The 11547-nt window shown below is 40.6% G+C and overlaps 1 non-coding gene across 1 annotated transcript; it reads right to left on the bottom strand.

The window, feature by feature from the left end:
• Window positions 1-613: 613 nt before the first annotated feature.
• Window positions 614-721, bottom strand: LOC148553779 (small nucleolar RNA R71). The gene has a single exon (XR_015893156.1). It is a non-coding gene; the product is annotated as a small nucleolar RNA R71 (small nucleolar RNA).
• Window positions 722-11547: the final 10826 nt, after the last annotated feature.

Genomic DNA, 11547 nt, shown 5'->3' with positions numbered 1-11547 from the left:
TCTTCTACTCACATAAAGGAATCTCTATACTGTGACATAGAGGATTCCATATTTTCTGTTCTCTTCTTTTTCACATGAGCAGGAGCAAGGATAAGAACATTCTTGTTGAAGCTGATCCGGAACCTGAAAGGACTCTGAAGAGGAAGCTAAGAGAAGCTAAAACACAACACTCTGAAGAGAACTTTACTAAAATTTTCGAAAAAGAAGTAGAGATGGCCGAAACCAATAACAATGGTGGAGGTGCAAGGAAGATGCTTGGTGACTTTACTGCACCAAATTCTAACTTCCATGAAAGAAGCATCTCAATCCCTGCCATTGGAGCAAACAATTTTGAGCTAAAGCCTCAATTAGTTTCTCTTATGCAACAGAATTGCAAGTTTCATGGACTTCCATCAGAAGATCATTTTCAGTTCTCAACTGAATTCTTGCAAATCTGTGAGACTGTTAAGACCAATGGGTTGATCCGGAGGTCTACAGGCTTATGCTTTTCCCGTTTGCTGTAAGAGACAGAGCTAGAATATGGTTGGACTCTTAACCTAAAGATAGCCTGAACTCTTGGGATAAGCTGGTCACGGCTTTCTTAGCCAAGTTCTTTCCTCCTCAAAAGCTTAGCAAGCTTAGAGTGGATGTTCAAAACTTCAAATAGAAAGAAGGTGAATCCCTCTATGAAGCTTGGGAGAGATACAAGCAACTGACCAAAAAGTGTCCTTCTGACATGCTTTCAGAATGGATCATCCTGGATATATTCTATGATGGTCTGTCTGAATTATCTAAGATGTCATTGGACCATTCTGCAGGTGGATCCATTCACCTAAAGAAAATGCCTGCAGAAGCTCAGGAACTCATTGACATGGTTGCAAATAACCAGTTCATGTACACTTCTGAAAGGAATCCTGTGAGTAATGGGACACCTCAGAGGAAGGGAGTTCTTAAAATTGATACTCTGAATGCCATATTGGCTCAGAATAAAATATTGACTCAGCAAGTCAATATGATTTCTCAGAGTCTGAATGGATTACAAGCTGCATCCAACAGTACTAAAGAGGCACCTTCTGAAGAAGAAGCTTATGATCCTGAGAACCCTGCAATACTAGAGGTGAATTACATGAGAGAACCCTATGGAAACACCTATAATCCCTCATGGAGAAATCATCCAAATTTCTCATGGAAGGATCAACAAAAGCCTCAACAAGGCTTTAATAATGGTGGAAGAAACAGGTTTAGCAATAGCAAGCCTTTTCCATCATCCTCTCAGCAACAGACAGAGAATTCTGAGCAGAATCCATCTAGCTTAGCAAATATAGTCTCTGATCTATCTAAGACCACTCTAAGTTTCATGAATGAAACAAGGTCCTCCATCAGAAATTTAGAGGCACAAGTGGGCCAGCTGAGTAAAAGGGTCACTGAAACTCCTCCTAGTACTCTCCCAAGCAATACAAAAGAAAATCCAAAAAGAGAGTGCAAGGCCATAACCTTACTTGGTGTGGCCGAACCCAGAGAGGAGGAGGAGGACATGAATCCTAGTGAGGAAGACCTCCTGGGACATTCACTGACCAATAAGGAATTTCCCTTTGAGGAACCAAAGGAATCTGAGGCTCATCTAGAGACCATAGAGATTCCATTGAACCTCCTTTTACCATTCATGAGCTCTGATGACTATTCTTCCTCTGAAGAGGATGAAGACATCATTGAAGAGCAGGTTGCTAAATATCTAGGAGCCATCATGAAGTTGAATGCCAGTTTATTTGGTAATAATACTTGGGAGGATGAACCCCCCTTGTTCACCAATGGACTAAGTACATTGATAAGGCAGACATTGCCTCAGAAGAAACCGGATCCCGGAAAGTTCTTCATACCTTGTACTATAGGCACCATGACTTTTGAGAAGGCTCTGTGTGACCTTGGGTCAGGGATAAACCTCATGCCACTCTCTGTAATAGAGAAACTGGGAATCTGTGAGGTACAAGCTGCAAGAATCTCACTAGAGATGGTAAACAAATCAATGAAACAGGCTTATGGATTAGTAGAGGACTTGTTAGTAAAGGTTGAAGGCCTTTACATCTCTACTGATTTCATAATCCTAGACACTGGGAAGGATGAAGATGAATCCATCATCCTTGGAAGAACCTTCCTAGCCACAGCAAAAGCTGTGATTAATGTGGACAGAGGAGAGTTGGTCCTTCAACTGAATGAGGACTACCTTGTATTTAAGACTCAAGGTTCTCCTTCTGTAACCATGGAGAGGAAGCATGAAAAGCTTCTCTCACTGCAGATTCAACCAAAGCCCCCCACAGTCAAACTCGAAGTTTGGTGTTGGAAGGTCCCAACAATGCTCTAAACATCTGTAAGGCTCCATGAGAGCTCACTGTCAAGCTATTGACATTAAAGAAGCGCTTGTTGGGAGGCAACCCAATGTTATTTAATTATATCTATTTATTTTCCATTACTATTTTATATTTTCTTTAGGTTGATGATCATGTGAAGTCACAAAAAAACTGAAAAATCAAAAATAGAATGAAAATCAGCATTAAAAACAGCTCACTCTGGAGGAAGAGCTTACTGGCGTTTAAACGCCAGTAAGAAGCATTAAGCTGGCGTTTAACCCCAGAAAGAAGCATCAAGCTGGCGTTAAACACCAGAAAGAAGTACCAGACCGGCGTTTAACGCCAGAACAGAGCATAGAATTGGCGTTAAACGCCAGAAACAAGCAGCAAGCTAGCGTTTAACACCACACATGCATTCTAAGGGCGTTTTGCAGGCCTAATTGGAGCAGGGATGCTAAGTCCTTGACCCCACTCGATCTGTAGACCCCACAGGATCCCCACCTACCCCACCTCTTCTTCTCTCCTCTTCACACATTTTCATAACTCTCTTCCCCAAATACCCTTCACCAATCACCTCCATTCCTCTTCCCCAAATACCCTTAACCACTCACATCCATCCACTCTTCCCCATATAAACCCCTCAACACTATTCCATTTTCACACATTATAACCACCACTTCTCCCCCTTGGCCGAATACACTCTCTCCCTCCATCTCCTCCATTTTCTTCTTCTTCTACTACTTTCTTTCTTCTTTTGCTCGAGGACGAGCAAACCTTTTAAGTTTGGTGTGGTAAAAGCATTGCTTTTTGTTTTTCCATAACCATTTATGGCACCTAAGGCCGGAGAAACCTCTAGAAAGAGAAAAGGGAAGACAAAAGCTTCCACCTCCGAGTCATGGGAGATGGAGAGATTCATCTCAAGGGTCCATAGTTCAGTAGTAGAGCATTTGACTGCACAACAAGAGAGCCCACTCATGGACCTCAACAAGAGCATGAGGTATTCCCTCACCAAGAAATCCCTGAGATACCTCAAGGGATACATTTTTCTCCACACAACTATTAGGAGCAACTAAGGATAGGAGCACCAAAATCACTAGGGATGAAGCAACAAAGGCAAGAAAGAGACATAGAGAAGTTCAAGAGCACCATTGGTTCTTCAAGAAGAGGAAGACGCCACCCTCACTAAGGTGGACCCATTCCTTAATCTCCTTGTTCTAATTTTCTTGTTTTTCAATTTTTGAACCTTATGTTTTATTTATGTTTGTGTCTTTACTACATGATCACTAGTATCTAAGTGTCTATGTCTTAAAGCTATGAATGTCCTATGAATCCATCATCTTTCTTAAATGAAAAATATTTTTAATCACAAAAGAACAAGAAGTACATGATTTCGAATTCATCCTTGAAATTAGTTTAATTATTTTGATGTGGTGACAATACTTTTTGTTTTTTGAATGAATGCTTGAACAGTGCATATGTCTTTTGAATTTGTTGTTTATGAATGTTAAAATTGTTGGCTCTTGAAAGAATGATGAAAAAGGAGAAATGTTATTTGATGATCTGAAAAATCATAAAAATGATTCTTGAAGCAAGAAAAAGCAGTGAATAGAGAAAAGCTTGCAAAAAAAAAGAAAAGAAAATTGGCGAATATATATATATATATAAAAGAAAGAAAAAGAAAAAGAAAAGCAAGCAGAAAAAGTCAAGAGCTCTTTAAACCAAAAGGCAAGAGAAAAAAGCCAGTAACCCTTTAAACCAAAAGGCAAGGGTAATAGAAAGGATCCAAGGCTTTGAGCATCAGTGGATAGGAGGGCCCAAATGAATAAAATCCTGGCCTAAGCGGCTAAACCGAGCTGTCCCTAACCATGTGCTTGTGCCGTGAAGGTGTCAAGTTAAAAGCTTGAGACTGAGCGGTTAAATTCGTGATCCAAATTAGAAAGAGTGTGTTTAAGAACCCTGGACACCTCTAATTGGGGACTCTAGCAAAGAAGAGTCACAATCTGAAAAGGTTCACCCAATTATGTGTTTGTGGCATTTATGTATCCGGTGGTAATATTGGAAAACAAAGTGCTTAGGGCCACGGCCAAGACTCATAAAATAGCTGTGTTCAAGAATCAACATACTGAACTAGGAGAATCAATAACACTATCTGAATTCTGAGTTCCTATAGATGCCAATCATTCTGAACTTCAAAGGATAAAGTGAGATGCCAAAACTGTTCAGAGGCAAAAAGCTACTAGTCCCGCACATCTGATTGGAGCTAAGTTTCATTGATATTTTGGAATTTATATTATATTCTCTTCTTTTTATCCTACTTGATTTTCAGTTGCTTGGGGACAAGCAACAATTTAAGTTTGGTGTTGTGATGAGCGGATAATTTATACGCTATTTGGCATTATTTTTACATAGTTTTTAGTATGATTTAGTTAGTTTTTAGTATTTTTATTAGTTTTTAAATAAAAATCACATTTCTAGACTTTACTATGAGTTTGTGTGTTTTTTTGTGATTTTAGGTAATTTTTGGCTGAAATTGAGGGACTTGAGCAAAAATCAGATTCAGAGGCTGAAGAATGACTGCAGATGCTGTTGGATTTTGACCTCCCTGCACTTAAAGTAGATTTCCTGGAGCTACATGTGCCCAAATGGCGCGCTCTCAATTGCATTGGAAAGTAGACATCCAGGGCTTTCCAGCAATATATAATAGTTCATACTTTGCCTGAGTTTAGACGATACAAACTGGCGTTCAACACCAGCTTTCTGTCCTATTCTGGAGTTAAACGCCAGAAACAGGTTGCAAAGCAGAGTTAAACGCCAGAAATAGGTTACAAACTGGCGTTTAACTCCAAGAAAGACCTCTACACATGAAAGCTTTAATGCTTAGCCCAAGCACACACCAAGTGGGCCCGGAAGTGAATTTCTGCATCATTTACTCATTTCTGTAAACCTTAGTTACTAGTTTAGTATAAAAACTACTTTTAGTGATTTATTTCACATCTTTGGATCATTTTTAGATCTTTGGAACGTTTTTCCTTTGACGTTTAGGGGGCTGTCCATTCGGCCATGCCTGGACCTTGTTCTTATGTATTTTCAACGGTAGAGTTTCTACACACCATAGATTAAGGTGTGGAGCTCTGCTGTTCCTCATGAATTAATGCAAAGTACTACTGTTTTTCTATTCAACTCAAGCCTATTTCTTCTCTAAGATATTCATTCGCATACAAAAACATGATGAATGTGATATTTATGTGACGCTCATCACCATTCTCACTTATGAATCCGTGCGTGACAAACACTTCCGTTCTACATGAAAGCAAGCTTGAATGCATATCTCTTAGCCTCCTGATTTACGATCAGAGTCTTCGTGGTATAGGCTAGAATTATTGGCGGCCATTCTTGAGGTCCGAAAAGTCTAAACCTTGTCTGTGGTATTCCGAGTAGGATCTGGGAAGGGATGGCTGTGACGATCTTCAAACTCGCCAGTGCTGGGCGTAGTGACAGACGCAAAAGTATTACTGAATCCTATTCCAGCAGGATCGAGAACCGACAGATGATTAGCCGTGCGGTGACAGCACATTTTGGACCATTTGCACTAAGAGGACGGGGTGTAGCCATTGACAACGGTGATGCCCAACATACAGCTTGCCATGGAAAGGAGTATGAGTGATTGGATGAAAGCAGTAGGAAAGCAGAGGTTCAGAAGGAATAAAAGCATCTCCATACGCTTATCTGAAATTTTCACCAATGAATTACATAAGTATTTCTATCCTATTTTATATTTTAATTATATTTTAATTATCAAATCTCCATAACCAATTGAATCTGCCTGACTGAGATTTATAAGGTGACCATAGCTTGCTTCAAGCCGACAATCTCCGTGGGATCGACCCTTACTCACGTAAGGTTTATTACTTGGACAACCCAATGCACTTGCTGGTTAGTTGTGCGAAGTTGTGAAGAAGAACTAAGATTATGAACGTGCGTATTAAGTTTTCAGTGCCATTACCAAGGAATGATCAATCACGATTTCGTGCACCACTTACCCTTCTAGACCGGGAGGCTTCTTAGATCTCGGCCTGACGCCTCATTAAAAAACCTTTTTAGGAAAAAGAGTGCGCCTTGAACTAAGATCTTTACTATTTTCTAGCTATAGTACCTTCTTAGGTTTCAGGCATGCCATGACCTTGGTAGCTCTCGCCCTTCGAGGTCGGACACCTTGTAGTAACCTTTCCCCAGTACTTCCACAATTCGGTATGGTCTTTTCCAGTTGGCTACTAGCTTCCCTTCTCTTGATGGACTTGCTCCGATATCATTTCGGATTAAGATGAGGTCGTTGGTGGCGAAGCTTCGTTGGACTACCTTCTGATTGTACCTTAAAGCCATTCGACGCTTTAGCGCTTCCTCTCTAATTCGAGCTCTTTCTCGGACTTCTGGAAGTAGGTCGAACTCTTCCCTTTGAGTTTGGGAGTTGGTATCTTCATTATAGAGAGGATCATTTTGGGGGATCCTTCTTCTATTTCCATGGGAATCATTGCCTCTATTCCATAAGCAAGTCGAAAGGGTGATTCTCCAGTGGTGAAATGTGGTGTTGTCCAATATGCCTATAGAACTTGTGGGAGCTCTTCAGCCCAAGCTCCATTTGCGTCCTGTAACCTTCGCTTTAACCTGGCCAATATGACTTTGTTGGTAGCTTCTACCTGTCCATTGGCCTGTGGGTGTTCTACAGTGGTGCATTGGTGCTTTATTTTTAGGTCAGCTACGAAGTTCCTGAAACCAATGTCGGTAAACTGCTTGCCATTATCTGTGGTGATGGAGTGAGAAACCCCAAACCTTGCAATAATATTTCTATATAGAAATTTCTGATTTCTTTGGGCGGTGGCCGTGGCCAATGGCTCTGCTTCAATCCATTTTGTAAAGTAGTCTATGCCTACAACGAGGAACTTAACTTGCCCTGATCCCTAGGGAAGGGTCCAAGGAGGTCGAGCCCCCATTTTGCAAATGGCCAAGGTGAAGTAACACAGATGAGCTCTTTGGGTGGAGTTGTGTGGAAGTTGGCATGCTTCTCGAATGGGGGACAGGTTTTGACAAACTCTGTTGCTTCCTTTTGCAAGGTCGGCCAGTAGAATCCAGCTCGGAGTACCTTTTTCGAAAGAGCTTGCGCCCCGAGGTGGTTGCCGCACATGCCACTGTGGACTTCTTCGAGAACTTCCCTCGTAGCAGAGGTCGGGACGTATTTTAGAAGGGGTGTAGAGATTCCTCTCCTATATAGGACTTCGTGTACTATGGTGTAGTATTGCACTTCTCTTACTAGCCTTTTTGCCTCCTTTTTGTCTGCAGGAAGTATTTCTGACTTGAGATAGCTGACTATGGGAGTCATCCACCCTTGGTCCTGGTCTGATATGCTTTGAACCTTTTTCTCTTCCGTGGTTGATGGATTTTGTAGTGTTTCTTGCATGAGGCTTCTATTATTGCCCCCTGGTTTGGTGCTGGCTAGTTTCGAAAGTGCATCAGCTCGGACATTTTGTTCTCTGGGTATATGTCGGATCTCATATCCCATGAATTGTCCGAGCTGTTCTCTGGTCTTGTCTAAGTACTTCCTCATAGTGGGATCCTTGGCTTGGTAGCTCCCTTCTATTTGCGAGGTGACTATTTGTGAGTCACTAAAGATGGTAAGCCATTGAGCTCCCACTTCCCTAGCCAGTTTCAAACCAGCCAACAGAGCTTCGTACTCAGCTCGGTTATTTGAAGTAGGGAACTCAAACCTTAAGGAGAGTTTAAATTGGATTCCTTGATCACTTTCTAGGATCACACCTGCTCCACTCCCGGCTTTGTTTGAGGAGCCGTCAACATAAAGGTTCCATTCTATGGGGTACCCGGGGTGTTAGTGTATTCTGCAATGAAGTCGGCTAGATACTATGACTTAATAGCTGTCCGAGCTTCATATTTGATAAACCCCAATTTTGAGATTTATCTTGTCCTTAATTTGGGGAATTTTATCAACTTTTCTCACATTTATTCAATGAAATAGCATGGTTTTGTAATTCTCCCTAAATTTGTGCTTAAGTGTGAAAATATGCTTTTTGGGTCAAAAAATAGCTAAATTTAATTCACTTTAATTCCATTCGATGCCTTGATATGTTTGTTAAGTGATTTCAGGTTTAGAAGGCAAAGATTGGATTGAAGGAATGAAGAAAAAGCATGCAAAGTGGGAGAACTCATGAAGAAATGAAGGAACCGCAAAGCTGTCAAGCCTGACCTCTTCATACTCAATCGACCATAACTTAAACTACAGAGGTTCAAATGAGGTGGTTCTAGTTGCGTTAGAAAGCTAACATCTGGGGCTTCAAAATGATATAAAATTTGCCATAGTTGAATTGCGTTTAGGGATGTGCACGTGCATTGTACGCATACACGTTGATGGATTAGCGTGGGTTCACTTTAAGCAATTCGTTGGGGGTGATTTCTAGCTCATTTTGGACCCAATCCAACTCATTTCTGATGCTATTTCATGCAGAATTCAAGCTTGGGCAAGGGGGGAGCAATTGTTTGGTGTTTTGGCATCATGTAGCTTAGTTTCTAGAGAGAGAAGCTCCTTCTTCCCTCTAGAATTAGGGTTATTAGGATATTTCCATCTTAGATCTAGGTCAATTTTCATGTTCTCATCTTGTTTCCTTCATAATTTCTTGTTTCTACTACTTGATTCTCCTTAGTTCTCTTGTCAATGTTACTTTCATGCCTCTTTTATGTTCATGCACATATGTTGGAATTGGGTTTACATTTAATGAAATTTGATGTTGATGTTCTTTTATTGTTGATTTAAGTTGTGAATTTACCTTTCTTGCAATTGGTAGTTGTTAGATTTTATTATTCTTGCACGTTTACTATGCTTTCCTTTATTACCCACCAAGTGTTTGACAAAATGCTTGGTTGGGCTTTAGAGTAGATTTGGAGCATTCTTGGCTCGGAAAGAGTAATTAGGTAATCTTGAGTCATTAATACCCAATTTAGATTGGTGATCTAGAGTTGTTAGTTAATATCATTTCCAATGACTCTAATCTCTTGCTAATTCAATTAGTGAGTTGATTAGGATTTTTGACTTGAGATTAACTAGTCTTGTTTGACTTTCTTTAATGGAAGATAACTTACACCTTCTTCCAACATTGGGGATGATGAAATAAGATAAATTCTTGTTAATTATTGTTATTAGTGACTAGGATGGAAAGCCTATGATCTCAATCCTTGCCCAGAATGTCTCTCTTTATTAATTGCCTTTCTTTGTTACTTGTCTTCTTTAAATACTTGCTTGATTTGCTTTTCTTTTCATTTATTTTATTTCCACTTTTATCAATCAAACCCCGTGCACCTTCATAGCCAATAATCATTCACTTCATTGCAATTCCTTGTAAGACGACCCAGAGTCTAAATACTTCGGTTAATTTTCATTGGGGTTTGTACTTGTGACAAAACCAAATTTTTGATGTGGGAATTGTTTGTTGGTGTAGAACTATACTTGCAACGAGAATTCATTCATTTGAGAAATTTTTATACCATCGAGCAAATCTCATCATCAAAATGGTGCCGTTGCCGGGGAGTTGCAATGGTGCTGTTATTGGCTATTGTATATATTGTAAATAGCTTGACTTTTGGTTTGTTTGTTTGTTTTTGCTAGTTGTAGGACTTAGTTTTCTTTATTTCTTGTTAGCCTTTTGTTTTTAGTCTCTCTTTCGCTATGAATTCTCATCACTTTGGTTATGAGTGTGGTTCAAACTATGTTGTAGGTAATGGAAGCTTTAATGAGGAATTGCATCAAGGATTTGGAGATCAAAGCTTGACAAGAGTGCTTGGGGACATGACTACAATCCTCACGGAGATATACAAGGATCAAAGGGCATTTTATGCCACCCGAGCCTTCCAAGCGCCACCCCAATGTGACTACTCTACGGATTCTTATGGGTATAATCCTAATCCTAATGCATACCAATCTAATGTATGTGATGACCCTTATTGTGATTGTTAACCACAACCACCATATACATATGATCCCTTTCCTCAACATAATTTTGAACCACCTTACTCACAAGCCCCTTACCACCATCCACCTCCATATGACCCTAATCCTTATCCACCATACCAACCACCTTTTGAGCCATATGAACCACACATGAAACCACAACAATTCCAACACAATTACTCCCAAGAACCACCTCAATATGCACCATCTCCATACCCTTCCCAAGAAGAACCACCTTCCAATTATGAATCCTTTCCCTCAAACAATGAACCCTCTCTTCCACCACCGCCCCCAATGAAGCCCTCACGCTAGAACTAAGAGATCTTGACTCTCATATCCAAAGGCAATAAGAGGGGACGAAAAAGGAGTTTAAGGAGCTAGAAGCTAAGTTAGCTACCGTGAGTGAAGCCATTAACCACTTAGCCTCCCACCTAAGCTCATGCATTCCAAGTACTCCCGTTGACGAATGTGGAGAAACAATCAATGAGCATAGTGAGAAGGTGAGTTTGAAGCTTCAAGGTGGAGAAGAGGAGTTGAAGCAAGAATTACCACAAGGGGAGGAAGTTGAGATAATTGAGCCAAAAGAAGTGGTTGAAGACATAGGAGATGTTAGAAGTCCATGAGAATGTAGCATCATAGAGCCCTCTTTCAAGAAGCTTGATATTGATGTTGAAGAGGGTGTACAACCTCCAAGGCATATCATGGTGGAAAACTTTAAAGAGGTTGATCAAGAGATGGATTCAATCATTAATGAATTCTTGTGTACAATTGAATCCTCTCTCATTGGGCTTGACATGGAGATTAAAGAAGAAGATACCTCACCTCCCCTACCCTTGGTAAGCAACGAAGAAGAGATTGAATTGGAAGGAAGCTACCAAGAGGAGGAGGTTGAGCAAGAAGCAAGCTCCATCATTGAAGATGATTCCACACCAACCCATGAGCCTTTTGGAATTGATGAATCCACCCCATTATGCTATAGATTTGATGACAAGGAGGACCGTGCACAACCTCCAACACATGGTGTAAGCAATGAAGGGTGTATAGAAGAAGTTAGTAAGCAAGGAATTGAAATTGAAGAAGTTTGCAAGGAGGTGGAAGTTGCAAAGGAAGACCACAAGGGAATGGACCCCGCATTGGCTAAGTGTGGGGAGGTCCCCCTTCCTAAGTCACCATCATCCAACACAACATTCAAGTGGGTAAAATTTCTATCTCTAA

Source organism: Arachis ipaensis, chromosome B7 (genome assembly GCF_059453495.1).
Source record: "Arachis ipaensis isolate K30076 ecotype BB chromosome B7, ASM5945349v1, whole genome shotgun sequence".
NCBI lineage: Eukaryota > Viridiplantae > Streptophyta > Magnoliopsida > Fabales > Fabaceae > Arachis > Arachis ipaensis.
Note: the sequence above shows the minus strand (reverse complement) of the source record. Positions and strands in the feature narration are given on the sequence as shown.